Raw genomic sequence first — 17427 nt, forward strand, 5'->3', positions numbered from 1 at the left:
GGTGTCTTACTTAAAGGTGTTCTCTGCTTTGTACAATCCTTACTTGTCAGATCCGAGTCTTGTCAAAATCCGTCTGGGACTCTGAGTCCAAGTATAGCGGGGACATTATACTGTGTGAGGGGCCACTATGGGACATAATACTGTGTGCAGGGGCCACTATGGGGCATAATACTGTGTGCAGGGGCCACTATGGGGCATAATACTGAGTGCAGGGGCCACTATGGGGCATAATACTGTGTGCAGGAGCCACTATGGGGTATAATACTGAGTGCAGGGGCCACTATGGGACATTATACTGTGTGCAGGGGCCACTATGGGGCATAATAGTGTGTGCAGGGGCCACTATGGGACATAATACTGTGCGCAGGGGCCACTATGGGGCATAATAGTGTGTGCAGGGGCCACTATGGGACATAATACTGAGTGCAGGGGCCACTATGGGACATAATACTGTGTGCAGGGGCCACTATGGGGCATAATAGTGTGTGCAGGAGCCACTATGGGGCATAATAGTGTGTGCAGGAGCCACTATGGGGCATAATACTGTGTGCAGGAGCCACTATGGGGCATAATACTGTGTGCAGGGGCCACTATGGGACATAATACTGTGTGCAGGGGCTACTATGGGGCATAATACTGTGTGCAGGAGCCACTATGGGGTATAATACTGTGTGCAGGGACCACTATGGGGCATAATACTGTGTGCAGGGGCCACTATGGGACAATATACTGTGAGGAGGAGCCACTATGGGACAATATACTGTGAGGAGGGGCCACTATGTTATATTATACTGGCTGGAGGGGTCACTATGTGACATTATACTGTGAGGAGGGGTCTCAATGGAATGTTATATTATGTGCAGGGGCCACTATGGGACATTATACCGTGTGCAGGGGCCACTATGGGACATGATATTGTGGAGGCCATTATGTTACATGTGTGTACACTGTCGGGGCCATTCTACTTAGTGTGAGGGCCATTATACTACATGTGGTTACACTGAGGGGGCTACTTTAGGGGTCCACGGCTGGGACATTTTCTCACTAGAGGGTCCTTGACTTGAATAGTTTGAGAGTCAGAGCCCTAGACCATATATATCAGGTATCTTTACTATCATGGCTGATCAGTGTATACAGATCCTTTATCCTACAATGGATTCTGCACACAGGGGATTCCCTTGGCCCCCTCCCCATATAATAGCGGGAGTATTTCTCAGCTTACAATATTTACTTGCTATCAATGTTTTCTCCCTGAATTACTCTGAGAACGAGACGCGATCAGTTTCCAATCCCAGGAGTCGGCCTAAATGTCAATTTGTGAGTAAAATATTACAACTTCTTATTCCATTCTGTGGATTCACCTGCAATATTGTTTCTTATCACTTTCTTCCTTCACTGCGGTATAAGAAATTAAAAAGCCTCCTTAGAGAGCGGCAGATTAAATGTCGGAATTGAAAGCAAGTAATTATTCGTCTCCGGGTAATAACGTGATAAAAGAAGATGGAAATATAAAGAGCAGATACAAGTGACACATTGTCACCGGCTCTTATGAGGCATGAAGTCAATGACCCGCTTCTATGGCAGCCGGCGATATTATGGGCTTCACCAAAGGCAACGTGTCCCCAACGGAGATCCAAGCCAGACATAGATCAGACCGCACCGTATAATATAGGCTCGCTGCTCTAGGGTGACTGCGCCTTGGATCTGCGCGCTATTACATTACCCTTCAGCTCCTACATTTGTCTTAGCTCCATTACATTAACCATTGCCATCAGTTACATAAGAAGTCCCTGATATTTACAATCTCCTTCTGTGATATATTCTGGAGCCTTTCAGTCTGATGTGATATAAAATACGATACTTTTCTGCAAGCACATATTTCTTCACAATGGGAGACTTGGCTCAGGGATGACTATGGGTCTCATTCATCACATCAAGCCTTGCTGTATATAGCAAAGAGTCATGGGAGAGATCCCGAGTAGTTAAAGGGGTTTTCCAACTGGTGGGAGTCCTAGAACTGGAAATAGGACTGCTATAACTATAGGGCCAACGGAGCTCTGTGGTAGCAGGCGCCCCTTTCAGACACCAGGGCAACCTTGCATTTAGACAGCTCTCCCAGTAAGTGGGTCCAGGCTGCCCTGACGCCAAGTCTTCCTCATCCTCTGGGCATAGATGAGTTCAGTACAATGGTGAAGCAGGATGCTGTCGGCTCCCTGCTCCACCATTCAGTCGGAGGACGGAGGAATGGGAATAGGTGAAAATTTGCTTGATCCGTTATACTGGTGAAAAATGGAGGGGATACAATGTAGACAATGGAGGCAACGGTGGGGGGGGGGGCATTATACACTGTGGGGGAACAAGCAACTGTGGGGGAAACACTGTGGGAGACAAGGATTTGGAGGAAAATGGAGAGGGATAAGCAGCTGTGGGGGGCAATGTTATAATATGATACTATGGGGGCAAGTTGAGAGGGCAGCTTAATGTCTAAGTGGCCATTGAGATGAGTAATGTCTAAGGGGTCATTGGTGAGACAGATGAATGTCTGAGGGGTCAGGTTAATGTCTGTGAGTCACTGGGGGGGGGGGCAGGTTAATTTGTGATGGGCCATTTTATGATATGGGGCCACTGCAGGGGCATTTGACTGGAGATGGGCCATTGAGGGCCAGCTATATTTTATGGGGCCTCTAAGAAGATGTTATACTATGTGGAAGGTACTAAGAGGGCATAATAATTTGGCAGGTCAGGAATGTCTCAGTGGACTTATGAAATCTTTGCACCATTGTGTTAAAATGGTCCTGTCTGAGACCCCAACTGGTAAGGAGATTTGGTAAGTTTTGCCCCCCATTCTGAATGGAGCAGTGGTCAGATAGGTGCTCCCATTCTCCATTCATTTCAATAGGACCTCCGGCAATAGCCAAAGCGCAGCACTTGACCATCTCGATGGCCCTATTAATGGTGCAGGAGAGTCTCTGTCCTACCTCTGCTCTACTCAGGACAGCAAAACTCCACTATTCTCACAATTGGACCTCCACCAGTTTGCAACTCAGGGGGATAAATTGCTTAGAAGTGAAATCCCTTTTAACCATTTGCTGGTAGCATTTGTACCATTGCCCGGGCAGTCAGTGTTTAACGCTGCAAGGATGTCCTGGTTTATGTTTGCAGAGTTAACAGCTGCACAACATTATAAAAGATAGGCAGGGATGGTCAACTACACACAATGGTGCAACATAGAGCAGCTGAAATGTTCTCTCGGATGCTTGAAATTATAAGGTCGAAGTTACGTGACACGACTTTGCAGAGGGTCACGCACAGGTATTTCAGCCTACTGCAAATTTCAGTGAAATGGATAGAATTTCAACAAATCTTATCCACACACAGCAGAAAACAACTGCAGCACGGAGTATTATACACTGCAGACTTGGAACCTGCACTATGTCTATTATTGCTGCAGATTCTACTGCGCTGCAAAGATTGTACACCGCTATAGCGGAAGGGGTTAAACCCATAGTGACAACCAGCTGGTGTTTGCCATGGAAGGGAGCAATCCATGGGGTGGACTGAGGAGGTCTAAAATAAAAAAACACATACCCCTTGTCCCCAGTGCTCCTGCGCCCTTTTTGTCTTGAGTTAGGGCTGCATTTCTAGAAGCCATGAGCCTCCTCTGGCTGCTGAGACCAATGACGTGACTGGAGAGGGACCAATGATATCACTCACATGCACCGCCAGTTCCTTACCGTCCACCATTGAGGCCGTTGATTGGTCACCTGAGTCTCATGGCATCTGGCAACGTGACACTGGTACAAGACGGAAAGGGGCACCTAAATCTGACGATGAGGTACTAGGGAAACCTCCTCTGCCCCATGGGTTGCATCAATTCCTGTCCAACCCCTTTGACTAAAGGAATACATGTTTTTTTCATCTTGCTATGTTCTTTGCCAGTATATTTCGGTTTCCATAGTGGTAATAGGAGGGTATTATTGGGTTGTTACAAAAAATGATAAAATTCAATAAAAAAAAACCTATTTGATTTAAAAAAAAAAAATCAATAGGGTGAAATTAAAGTTTGGGGACATTCTGTTTTTGGTGCAGTGAAATAAGACAATGTCACAATCCAGAATTCAGGAAAACAATATAGAGTAAACCCAATAAGCTCCATAGTGCGGTAATAGCGCCGTGTAGATTGTATCAGCAGAAGAATCTAATTTGTAGCAGTACAGTCTCTATAATATCTTCCTCCTGCAGGCGGGGTGACTCTCGTATAAAGAACACCCGCTCCGTCTCTGTATTCGCTTCCTATAGTACATGCAGGAATAGACGGGGCTTTTATTAATCCTTGTGCAAGTCTTAGACAGGACCAAACAGAGTGATTTCTCCTAATCTTCTTGCTGACAGCTCAGTAAAGTATTACACTGTGTCACATTGTTACAGATTGTCAAACATAAGCTGCGCTGAGCCGAGAGACGGCGAGCAAGAACCGGAATCCATCGCAGTCTGCATCTTCCATATAGCCGTCTGGTTGTTTGAGGAAAGATAAAGAGTATTAGCGCATCCGAAAACAACAAAGCTTTCATGTCTGCGAGTTTTAATTAGGAGCCAATCCTCCTGGTAATGGCTGTCACTACATCCCATCGGCCGCGAGTAGACATGTTGGATGTTTCGCAGATCTTTCGACTTTTGGTAAATAGGATGAAGCTGACTACTGCAGCGGAAACATTTTTGTATAAAGTTTTACAGGCGCTGAAGTCAACAGAGCAAATCTTTTCTGATAGCACCTTCTGAGATTATTGGCTTCACTTTGAGCGATTGTAAAGGACTTGTCTAAGGTTACAGAAAAGAAGTTACTGGGGCTTATGTATGAAGACAGGAGGGCTGTGTGCCCGCTCCAGTGCCAGTGTAACTCCAGCTATCCATATTCTCTTGCATTCTGTCTTGTTTCTTCTGTGTTCTCTTCCGGCTCCTGTCCCTTTAATTATTAGTGTTCGCCTGCTGATTTCCTCCCATCTATCCCTGTGTCTCTGCATCTATTCATGTCTGTGTCTTTAGGCTTAGACTTCATCATGTGATCATGCATGAGTTGTTTTATTCTAGTCTGTCTGTCCTGTATTGTTATTCCTGATATGTTTATATGCATACTGCTCAGTTGTTTTATGCTTTCTTGTTGTGTCTGTTTTTAATTCTGATACCTTTAGCCTCCAGGGTTTCTGCCATATAACTCCACACCCTCTCCTGGTGATGTAATGTGCCCAGGATGATGGCTGAGGCCACCAGTGGTCACATGAGCACGCCAAGCATGATGATGTTATGATGCTTGGCTTTCTCATCTCACCACTGAAGCTCAATCACGGGATTTACTGGTGATGAATTTTGGGGCCGAGCAACCTAAATCCAGAATGAATCCTGAGAATGCAAACCCTTGACCATGACTGTATGTAGTCTACCACCATTACATATCCTTAAATCTTCATGACAGATCGAGCCACAGAAGTGGGCAGTGTACTCATATCAATGGTGACCAAAAATGATATACTTAGAAAATGCAGCGCAGCATATCAAACTTTGGAGAAGACTTCTTGGTTCTTGGGTAACCTGAATTGTATAAGATGTAGGTATCATGGGAGGGCAGATGGTGGAAGCTCCCTAGGTCCCCACGTTGGATTCCCTATAATCTGGCCCTGTGGATACGATGATGCACAAGAAGAACCAGCCTGTTGATTTGGATAATTCCAGATTTGATCAAATAGGTAAGTTGGAGTCTACGGTCAGGAGAGGACAGCATTCTTCTGTCTCTGCTTTTGGAGATCAGGAGAGCACTGTATTTTTCTGTCTCTTGTTTTGCAGGGCAGTAGAGGATTGCATTCTTCTTTGCTTTCTTGCTCACTTTGTTGCTTTTCCGCAGTAGAAACTTTGGTGGTAATATTTTGCATTTGAGTTATTTAGAAATCAGCAAAGCACAGTAGAAGCGACAAGACACAATGCTGGCGCTTCTGCAGTCTCCTGATATTTTATAGAAGAAAATAAAAGCAAAAGCGGACAAGTCTGCATCTGGAGTAAGGAACAATCCTGTTGTTTTACTGCTTTTTGCCTTTTTTATGCTAATCTGTCAGAAACAGAAGCGTGGAGAATTTCATGAAAACAAAACAATCTGCAAACCAAAGGACTGGAAGAGGAAGCAGAGAAAACCGAGAGAAGAATCAGAAAAAGCAACTCTTGGCGCATCTATAAACAATACAACCACAAAGGCGTGACTCTGGAAGATGATAGCATTACTTATTGCAAATATCAGAGGATTGCATAAAATATAAATCATGTGTTATCTGTAATTCCCAAGGACATACTACAGGTATACACAGGGAACCTGTCAGCTCAATTAAAGGGAGTCTATCACTAAGCATATTCAGCTGTCGCCATGTTACACTGATATACATCATACCTCTGTTATGTAGGTCACTTTTGTAAATTTGAAAATCTGTCCTGGCAGTAGAGAGTGCAACATACTGTGTGTGAAGAGTAGAGAGTGCATTATACTGTGTGTGGGCAGTAGAGAGTGCATTATACTGTGTGGGGAGTAGTGACTGCATTATACTGTGTGTGGGGAGTAGAGAGAGCATTATACTTTGTGTGAAGAGTAGAGAGTGCATTATACTGTGTGTGGGGAGTAGAGAGTGCATTATACTGTGTGGGCAGTAGAGAGTGCATTATACTGTGTGTGGGGAGTAGAGAGAGCATTATACTGTGTGTGAAGAGTAGAGAGTGCATTATACTATATGTGGGCAGTAGAGAGTGCATTATACAGTGTGCTGGCAGTAGAGAGTGCATTATACTGTGTGGGGAGTAGTGAGTGCATTATACTGTGTGTGGGGAGTAGAGAGAGCATTATACTGTGTGTGAAGAGTAGAGAGTGCATTATACTGTGTGTGGGGAGTAGAGAGTGCATTATACTGTGTGGGCAGTAGAGAGAGCATTATACTGTGTGTGAAGAGTAGAGAGTGCATTATACTGTGTGTGGGCAGTACAGGGTGCATTATACTGTGTGTGGGCAGTAGAGAGTACATTATACTGTGTGTGGGGAGTAAAGAGTGCATTATACTGTGTGTGGGGAGTAGAGAGTGCATTATACTGTGTGTGGGGAGTAGAGAGTGCATTATACTGTGTGTGGAGAGTAGAGAGTGCATTATACTGTGTGTGGAGAGTAGAGAGTGCATTATACTGTGTGTTGGCAGTACAGGGTTCATTATACAATGTGTGGGGAGTAGAGAGTGCATTATACTGTGTGTGGGGAGTAGAGGGTTCATTATTCTATGTGTGGGGAGTAAAGAGTGCATTATACTGTGTGTGGGGAGTAAAGAGTGCATTATACTGTGTGTGGGGAGTAGAGAGTGCATTATACTGTGTGTGGAGAGTAGAGAGTGCATTATACTGTGTGTGGGGAGTAGAGAGTGCATTATACTGTGTGTGGAGAGTAGAGAGTGCATTATACTGTGTGTGGAGAGTAGAGAGTGCATTATACTGTGTGTTGGCAGTACAGGGTTCATTATACAATGTGTGGGGAGTAGAGAGTGCATTATACTGTGTGTGGGGAGTAGAGGGTTCATTATACTATGTGTGGGGAGTAAAGAGTGCATTATACTGTGTGTGGGGAGTAAAGAGTGCATTATACTGTGTGTGGGGAATAGAGAGTGCATTATACTGTGTGTGGGGAGTAAAGAGTGCATTATACTGTGTGTGGGGAGTAGAGAGTGCATTATACAGTGTGTGGGGAATAGAGAGTGCATTATACTGTGTGTGGGGAGTAGAGAGTGCATTATACTGTGTGTGGGGAATAGAGAGTGCATTATTCTGTGTGTGTGGGGAGTAGAGAGTGCATTATACTGTGTGTGGGGAGTAGAGAGTGCATTATACTGTGTGTGGGCAGTAGAGAGTGCATTATACAGTGTGTGGGGAGTAGAGAGTGCATTATACTGTGCGGGGAGTAGAGAGTGCATTATACTGTGTGGGCAGTAGAGAGTGCATTATACTGTGTGTGGGCAGTAGAGAGTGCATTATACTGTGTGTGGGGAGCAGAGAGTTCATTATACTGTGTGTTGGCAGTAGAGAGTGCATTATACTGTGTGTGGGCAGTAGAGAGTGCATTATACTGTGTGTGGGGAGTAGAGAGTGCATTATACTATGTGTGGGGAGTAGAAAGTTCATTATACTGTGTGTGGGCAGTAGAGAGTGCATTATACTATGTGTGGGGAGTAGAGAGTGCATTATACTGTGTGTTGGCAGTACAGGGTTCATTATACAGTGTGTGGGGAATAGAGAGTGCATTATACTGTGTGTGGGCAGTAGAGAGTGCATTATACTGTGTGTGGGGAATAGAGAGTGCATTATTCTGTGTGTGGGCAGTAGAGAGTGCATTATACTGTGTGTGGGGAGTAGAGAGTGCATTATACTGTGTGTGGGGAGTAGAGAGTACATTATACTGTGTGTGGAGAGTAGAGAGTGCATTATACTATGTGTGGGGAGTAGAGAGTTCATTATACTGTGTGTGGGGAGTAGAGAGTGCATTATACTGTTTGTGGGGAGTAGAGAGTGCATTATACTGTGTGTGGGCAGTAGAGAGTGCATTATACAGTGTGTGGGGAGTACAGTGCATTATACTGTGTGTGGGGAGTAGAGAGTTCATTATACTGTGTGTGGGGAGTAGAGAGTGCATTATACTGTGTGTGGGGAGTAGAGAGTACATTATACTGTGTGTGAAGAGTAGAGAGTGCATTATACTATATGTGGGCAGTAGAGAGTGCATTATACAGTGTGCTGGCAGTAGAGAGTGCATTATACTGTGTGGGGAGTAGAGAGTGCATTATACTGTGTGTGGGGAGTAGAGAGAGCATTATACTGTGTGTGAAGAGTAGAGAGTGCATTATACTGTGTGTGGGGAGTAGAGAGTGCATTATACTGTGTGCTGGCAGTAGAGAGTGCATTATACTGTGTGTGGGCAGTAGAGAGAGCATTATACTGTGTGTGAAGAGTAGAGAGTGCATTATACTGTGAGTGGGCAGTAGAGAGTGCAATATACTGTGTGTCGGCAGTACAGGGTGCATTATACTGTGTGCTGGCAGTAGAGAGTGCATTATACTGTGTGTGGGCAGTAGAGAGAGCATTACACTGTGTGTGAAGAGTAGAGAGTGCATTATACTGTGTGTGGAGAGTAGAGAGTGCACTATACTGTGTGTTGGCAGTACAGGGTTCATTATACAATGTGTGGGGAGTAGAGAGTGCATTATACTGTGTGTGGGGAGTAGAAAGTGCAATATACTGTGTGTTGGCAGTAGAGGGTTCATTATACTATGTGTGGGGAGTAAAGAGTGCATTATACTGTGTGTGGGGAGTAGAGAGTGCATTATACTGTGTGTGGGGAATAGAGAGTGCATTATACTGTGTGTGGGGAGTAAAGAGTGCATTATACTGTGTGTGGGGAATAGAGAGTGCATTATACTGTGTGTGGGGAGTAAAGAGTGCATTATACTGTGTGTGGGGAGTAGAGAGTGCATTATACTGTGTGTGGGGAATAGAGAGTGCATTATTCTGTGTGTGGGGAGTAGAGAGTGCATTATACTGTGTGTGGGGAGTAGAGAGTGCATTATACTGTGTGTGGGCAGTAGAGAGTGCATTATACTGTGTGTGGGGAGTAGAGAGTGCATTATACTGTGTGGGGAGTAGAGAGTGCATTATACTGTGTGTGGGCAGTAGAGAGTGCATTATACTGTGTGTGGGCAGTAGAGAGTGCATTATACTGTGTGTGGGCAGTAGAGAGTGCATTATACTGTGTGTGGGGAGCAGAGAGTTCATTATACTGTGTGTTGGCAGTAGAGAGTGCATTATACTGTGTGTGGGCAGTAGAGAGTGCATTATACTGTGTGTGGGGAGTAGAGAGTGCATTATACTGTGTGTTGGCAGTAGAGAGTGCATTATACTATGTGTGGGGAGTAGAGAGTTCATTATACTGTGTGTGGGCAGTAGAGAGTGCATTATACTATGTGTGGGGAGTAGAGAGTGCATTATACTGTGTGTTGGCAGTACAGGGTTCATTATACAGTGTGTGGGGAATAGAGAATGCATTATACTGTGTGTGGGCAGTAGAGAGTGCATTATACTGTGTGTGGGGAATAGAGAGTGCATTATTCTGTGTGTGGGCAGTAGAGAGTGCATTATACTGTGTGTGGGGAGTAGAGAGTGCATTATACTGTGTGTGGGGAGTAGAGAGTACATTATACTGTGTGTGGAGAGTAGAGAGTGCATTATACTATGTGTGGGGAGTAGAGAGTTCATTATACTGTGTGTGGGCAGTAGAGAGTGCATTATACTGTTTGTGGGGAGTAGAGAGTGCATTATACTGTGTGTGGGCAGTAGAGAGTGCATTATACAGTGTGTGGGGAGTACAGAGTGCATTATACTGTGTGTGGGCAGTAGAGAGTGCATTATACTGTGTGTGGGGAGTAGAGAGTGCATTATACTGTGTGTGGGGAGTAGAGAGTGCATTATACTGTGTGTGGGGGCAGTAGAGAGTGCATTATACTGTGTGTGGGCAGTAGAGAGTGCATTATACTGTGTGTGGGGAGTAGAGAGTGCATTATACTGTGTGTGGGGAGTAGAGAGTGCATTATACTATGTGTGGGGAGTAGAGAGTGCATTATACTGTGTGTAGGGAGTAGAGAGTGCATTATACTATGTGCAGGGAGTAGAGAGTGCATTATACTGTGTGTGGGCAGTAGAGAGTGCATTATACTGTGTGTTGGGGCAGTAGAGAGTGCATTATACTGTGTGTGGGGAGTAGAGAGTGCATTATACTGTGTGTGGGCAGTAGAGAGTGCATTATACTGTGTGTGGGGGCAGTAGAGAGTGCATTATACTGTGTGTGGGCAGTAGAGAGTGCATTATACTGTGTGTGGGGGCAGTACAGAGTGCATTATACAGTGTGTGGGGAGTAGAGAGTGCATTATACAGTGTGTGGGGAGTAGAGAGTGCATTATACTGTGTGTGGGCAGTAGAGAGTGCATTATACTGTGTGTGGGGAGTAGAGAGAGCATTATACTGTGTGTGGGGAGTAGAGAGTGCATTATACTATGTGTGGGGAGTAGAGAGTGCATTATACTGTGTGTGGGGAGTAGAGAGTGCATTATACAGTGGGTAGTGAAGGATATAACTTAAACTGAAGTCAAGCCTTGTCTGGATTACAAAAGAAACCTTAAAGGGTTTGTCCAATTTTTTAAAGATGATGGCTTTTGATAAGAAAAAACACCGCACAATAACCAAGAAATAAATGTAAAAGCACAAAGACACACAAGGGACTGTAAACGCCCCACGTAAAACTTATAGAGAAGGGATGAGTCCTTTTAGCAGCTGATACTTGACCTACATCCACTAATGGGCTCTGCAGGAGAACATGGCCGCCAGTGCCCAGTGCTTAAAGAGATTTACAGCATACGCCATAAATGTCTTCTCTATTCTACAATATGGCGGTGTCAGAAATGGTAAGAAATGGCAGAACAGCAGAGAGAACAAAGTCTCATTGTAATGACAATTTTCATAATAAATGTAGACGTCTTTAAAGTGATGATTAAAGAGCGTCTCCGCGAGGCCGTCCACCTCCTCAGCAGCCTGTCATCCTTCAGAGCAGAAGTCCTCTCCAGTTAATCTCGCCATTTGTCTTTGGCTTCCTTCCAGCAATCCTCGGCCCCTGCTTGATAATGAAATTCACATCTTCATGAACACGCAGAATATTCCGCTTTTCAGGAAAACGTAGATCAATTTCAAGTTTCTTTCCATTATTCGCTTCCTCTGAAAACTCTTCCTTTCCCTATCTTGTTCGCAGGAAAGATTTGCGGTCGCTACGTAAACCGTGAGCTTGTTTTGTTTCTCGATAATTCGATTACATCAGCCATCTGCGCGCTCTGTAGACCTCAGATGTGAAGGACTCCGCTCTTCGGGCTCCGTGTAGCCTGCCCAGTAGTGAGAAGACATGTCAGGTAACATCTTGGTGTTACACGCCGCACACGATGGAATCTGTAGAATGACATTTGTCACCTAACCCTTCTCGGAACGTCGCCTCTTATTACATCGTTCCGCAGAATATTTACGCAGACGTTACACCTAGAGGTAATACAATATCTCAACAATCGCGGGAAGAATTTTTTTTTTACCCCTCCCCTGTATACTAATATAATACTGTCACTTCCATCTCGTACCAACCTTGTTCGACCTGAAACGAATCCGGTACCTGAACCCCAACAATCCCAAACCTTAATGAATCTTGGGAGGTTCTTCCATCATAGACCCCATAATGGAGTTGATGTTTTTCTCTTCTGTAGCTCTTAACATTCCTGCTCTTATGTCTCCAAGATTCTCAAATATTGTTATAAATAGAGGATACACTTTCTTGGGTTCAACCTTAATGAAGTGTGAACATGGCCTGAACACGGACGGCTGGCACGCGGTCATGGTGATAATTGGCTCACACTTGTAGGTCAACCCATGGTGGATAATTGCTTGGAAAGCTCAAATATGTCTTAATCTGTTGTTTCTAGTCATGAATTATAATTCGCCCCTTCGTCACGTAGATACAACACATCCGGCAGCAAAATACGCTCTAATGATGACTATATAATAAGACAACACTGGAAGATAAGAGAGAATGGAATAGGAAGAGGCCGCAATTCTTGTTATCGGAGATGTTGTTCCACCAGCTCAAGGATTGTAGACTCCAAGGAGCAAATAGTGAATTCAAGGACAAGACACGGAGCTAAGAGGGGCCTAGTTCAAGGTCATAACCAGTCAGCAGGCAACCAAGTGGGCCCCCAGGACTTGTATGTATACAATAAATCCATTCGCTATGATGTAGCCCAATGTTCTTTTGACCCCGATGTACATCCCGGTTTTCAGTTTATTATCCCCTGGCTTACAGCTGGATGCATGGTTGCAACGTGCAATTTATTACTGCAATTAAAAATGCATGAAGTTCTTAATTAAGAAAAGCAAAGCCTTAAAACAATATTGATCGAGCCAGTACAATGGAGTTGGTAATTCTACGTCCCTGGTCAATACTTGTCATGTGTTTACCTGAACCAAGATCTGACAATTTAGTTCATTTGGAGGTAATTCTGCTCCGGAGATCGGTCCCAACGCCCCACACAACCATCTCCAATCTCTGCCATGCAGAGCTGATCCCTAATATTAAAGTTCTTGTTTTCTCTTTCCTTTTATCTTCCAGATAACACAAACCTATTTTGGAGAAAAGTGGATTTCTTTTATTTTGCTTCTTTTCATGTCGTCTCGGAATTAACTTTCTGAGTTTGATTATCTTTGAAGGTTTTGTTGTGATGCTCCAGCAAACAAGACTCTGAACCATTATCTGTGCTGGCGAGGTTAGTGCCAGGCAGATAGGACCAGGGGGAATGGATTTACTAAGAGGATTTGGTCTAACACAATGGTATCAGTTTCTGGCACTGACTTAAAGGAGACTCTAATACTGTGTGGTGCCTTATTCATCTGCTCAGAAATTGATGCCGGTTAAACCCCGAGGGGCCTTGGTGACCCCGTTGAGTCTGGCACATTGCACAGCATTTCCCCTTATTTGACTGTGCTGCGATAGAATTTGCTTGTGATCCCCAAACTACGGATTTCACCTTATTGTCTGTGAGCTTCCAATTCTTAAGTTCCCTTCTGGGGGTAAATGGAAATGAATAGCAGCTGACAAGAAAAGTAACAGGACTTGTAACATATGTGAAAACTTGTCCTCACATCCATTGTTGATTTTAGATTATCGAGCCTTACAATTCAGCTAGGTTCCCTCCAATGGGAATGATGCTTCAAAGTGGAGCTTCCAATAAAAATCGCCATACCATATGAGACATGCATACACAAAATAGAGAGAATACTGTGACCCACACTTGAAAACTTAACAGCTGATGGACAACATCATATGCAGAGGAAGGGGGGACTGTGTAAAATTAGACAACAGGTCAATATAGTGAAATTGATGTTTTAACCCTTTAAACTCCACATTATCAACTGGTCTTCTGACTATACGATGAGACGTTTGTATAGATATGGGCCTTAATGTCGATACACTTCCAATTACTTAAGTTACGTTTTGTCATGTGTGCATATCACATTTGTCCAGGGGATTTGGTTGCCCTTTTGGGACCCTCCCAAGGCCTAGGGGTAGGAGTTGTGGGTAATATAGGTTCCTTCCCCCATGCAACCCCAGTCCTTCCTCTTCTTTTGCAAAGGAGGGATGCAACCAGTTCTTTGCATTCCAACATAATGAAATATTACTTCCAATGAGGTAGCTCGGCATCCAATCCCACGGAGGAAAGCCAAAGCATAGTTCTACAGCGCTGGTATTTGTAGAGGAATTTTAGGCTTCTGTCTCAAATTCCTCTCTAGATTCCTGTCCTTAGGTTGGATTCACACTGCTATTATACACCTGTATTATACAAGCCACAAATCTTGTCCCAGCTGCAGGTATGATGACTAGTGCAGCCACATCATACGGTAAGTGTTGTGCAATATGGACGTATTATAGGCATGTGAATCCAGCCTTACTTGAATCATTGTTCTTTTTCTACCAGGAATCAAAGTTAATGCAAACTCATCAATAGACAACCTTGTATCGGCGCGCACGAACTAATGGCGAGTATACATCAAACAGGTTGGTTTAAGAGCAGGTTCGATAGCAGAGTCTTTAGGTTACGCAGGTAAGATTTGTCATCGCAGCCGCTCTTCGAAGACATTAATTATCCGTACATCCATTGGCGCCATACGCCATATAAGCACGGCAGGACGGGGATATATACGCATCAGTGTGATACATGTTTCCAATTACCACGTAATTCCCCCGTGTTCACACTACAGTAACATGTCTACACATGGCGATCTGACGGTTCCTTGACTCTCAGCATCCTTTTACGTAGTCGTTCAATTACACTTCATTCTTCTAAATGTCATGTAGCAGCGGATCCATCCGCCGCAGTATATTATCAGGTCTGCTACGCGCCTTCACCAGTTCTAATTCATTAAGGTATCATTAATAGGATGGCGCACAAAGCTCCGACAGCAAAATCCAATTTCCTGAACTCTGAAAAAGCAGTTCTAAAATCGGAAATCTAAGTGTTGGGGCGCTCATTTATTAGCCAGAGAAGCGGCTATAAGATTTATCTTTAGCTCTGGAGGACCCTCCATGTGTAATACTTCATTTCTCCTAGGGGGGTGCTGTAGGGAAAATAAACAGCATTCAGTAGATGACTTCAATCATTACAGCTGATTATTTGATTTCTTATAATTAGATGCCACATTGAATGTCTCCTGGTTCAGTAAGGATACAGGTGCAACATTTCAATCACAGCCAAAATTAAAGGGGCTTTCCAGTAGTTGCAGGTTACCATCTATAGGGGTTAACTGTATGATTGGTGATGTTATGACTACTGGGACCCCCACTTCTAGTTGCCCCTTAATATAAAGTCCCTCTTCTGGTGTAACCACAGTATAATGTACCCCCCCCCCCCCCCCCGATACCACACACAATATAAGGGCCCTCTCCTGGTGCACTCACAGTATAATGCTCCCTCATATACCCCTCACAGTATAAGGTCCCTCTCCTGGTGTACCCACAGTATAATGCTCCCCCACATACCCCTCACAGTATAATGTCCCTCACCTGGTGCACCCACAGTATAATGTCCCCCAGATACCCCTCACAGTATGGCTGGCTGGCTGCCTGATACAGGGCTCCAAGCTGGGAGCAACCTCTATCTTTCCTTTTTTCACTCTTTTTCTCTGTATCTTCAAGAATCCGGTAACTAAGCAAACTAGCACTATGAATTAGCAACTATAAATCGAAAGGAAGACCCTGTGGAGTATTTTGTTTCTATTGTAAAGCATGGACAATGACTCAAGACCTGGTTCAGCTGGTTTCCTGTGTGTACACATGTGCCTGTTACCATCCCCCCAGGAGCTAAGGACAGCATATCTCACCATGCGGCATAGTGGAGAAACCTGCATGGATGTGTGGACTTCTTCTTTTCAAGGAGATGATTTTTGGCGTCTATTGCTGATGTGTGAAGATGCCTACAGCTGACTGGTATTTCTTTCTTTAACTGTGGACACGTGGGACTCTGTTACAACCTGGGAACCTACCATCACCCACCTACCCATGAGTTTATGGAAGCTTGGCAAGAGAGCAGCACCCTGTCTACCTGGATGGCTTCGGACTTCTCTGGGCAGTAGAACACAGTGGTAAGAAGAAAGGAAGAGGAGGTTCTTGTGATGAAGGATATTTGGGGCATTTTTTTTGTGGTTAATGGACAATAGTGCTGATGCAAGATACCGAACTATCAGCTGTGAGCAGGAGATCTCACCACCTACCAAAGGAACTGCCACATGTTATCATGATAGCTGCATATTGCCCCCACCTCTTCAAAAACGTTTTTGGCTGTGATATCTACATGCTGTGACCTCCCCTCCTCGTGTCCTCCAACCACGGTCGGGCCGTATTATTAACATCAATCCGCACAGAGAACTAAATGATCCTGCAGTGTGTCTGTGTTTCTTTCTTTTTAGTTGCTATGATTCCTAGGATTTCTCTACCTGCCATGAGCTTGTATGTGTTTTCTCTCTTGTTATATACTACTGTACCATCTATGAAACTGTATCACTGAAATTTCCCCATTGTAGGACTATTAAAGGATTATCTTATCTTATCTTATCTTATCTTATAATGTACCCCCCCTCCGATACCACACACAATATAAGGGCCCTCTCCTGGTGTACCCACAGTATAATGCCCCCCAGATACCCCTCACAGTATAAGGTCCCTCTCCTGTTGTACCCACAGTGTACCCACACGCGGCACCTGCAGCTCCATAATATAGCGCCACAAGGGACTTTGGGTCAGAACTATCTAATGGAAAAGAAAACAACCCGTCTTTGTTTCCATAGCAAACAATGACAGCGCATCTTTCAAGAGTACTATAAGAAATGAAAGCAGTAGTTGGTTGTTATGGGCAGCCAGCCATTTCTTCCTTAAGACAGTGCCATTATTCTTTCCCATGTGGCTTCCATGATACACGAGGCCTAATGGGGGAGATAATTGAGGCTTAGGCCCCACGTCTTACTAGGCCGCAGGAAGAAACACTCAGCGGCGGGGCTCCATGTTTTTTCCCCCATGACATTTTTGCAGACTTTCTCCCCTTATTATTTATATAAGTAACACGCGGCACATTGAGGAGCCGTTCATTGTTCCCTGGGGATATTTCTATAAGCCATCGCTGTATATATCAGTTATCACGGAGGAGACCTCTGGACTGCGGATTTATTTCTCGCTATCTTCTTCTCTCTGCAAGAAATTAAACCAGAAAAGTGAAAGTCATGTTCTGCGATATAAAT

This window comes from Leptodactylus fuscus, chromosome 9, assembly GCF_031893055.1.
Source record: "Leptodactylus fuscus isolate aLepFus1 chromosome 9, aLepFus1.hap2, whole genome shotgun sequence".
Lineage (NCBI taxonomy): Eukaryota > Metazoa > Chordata > Amphibia > Anura > Leptodactylidae > Leptodactylus > Leptodactylus fuscus.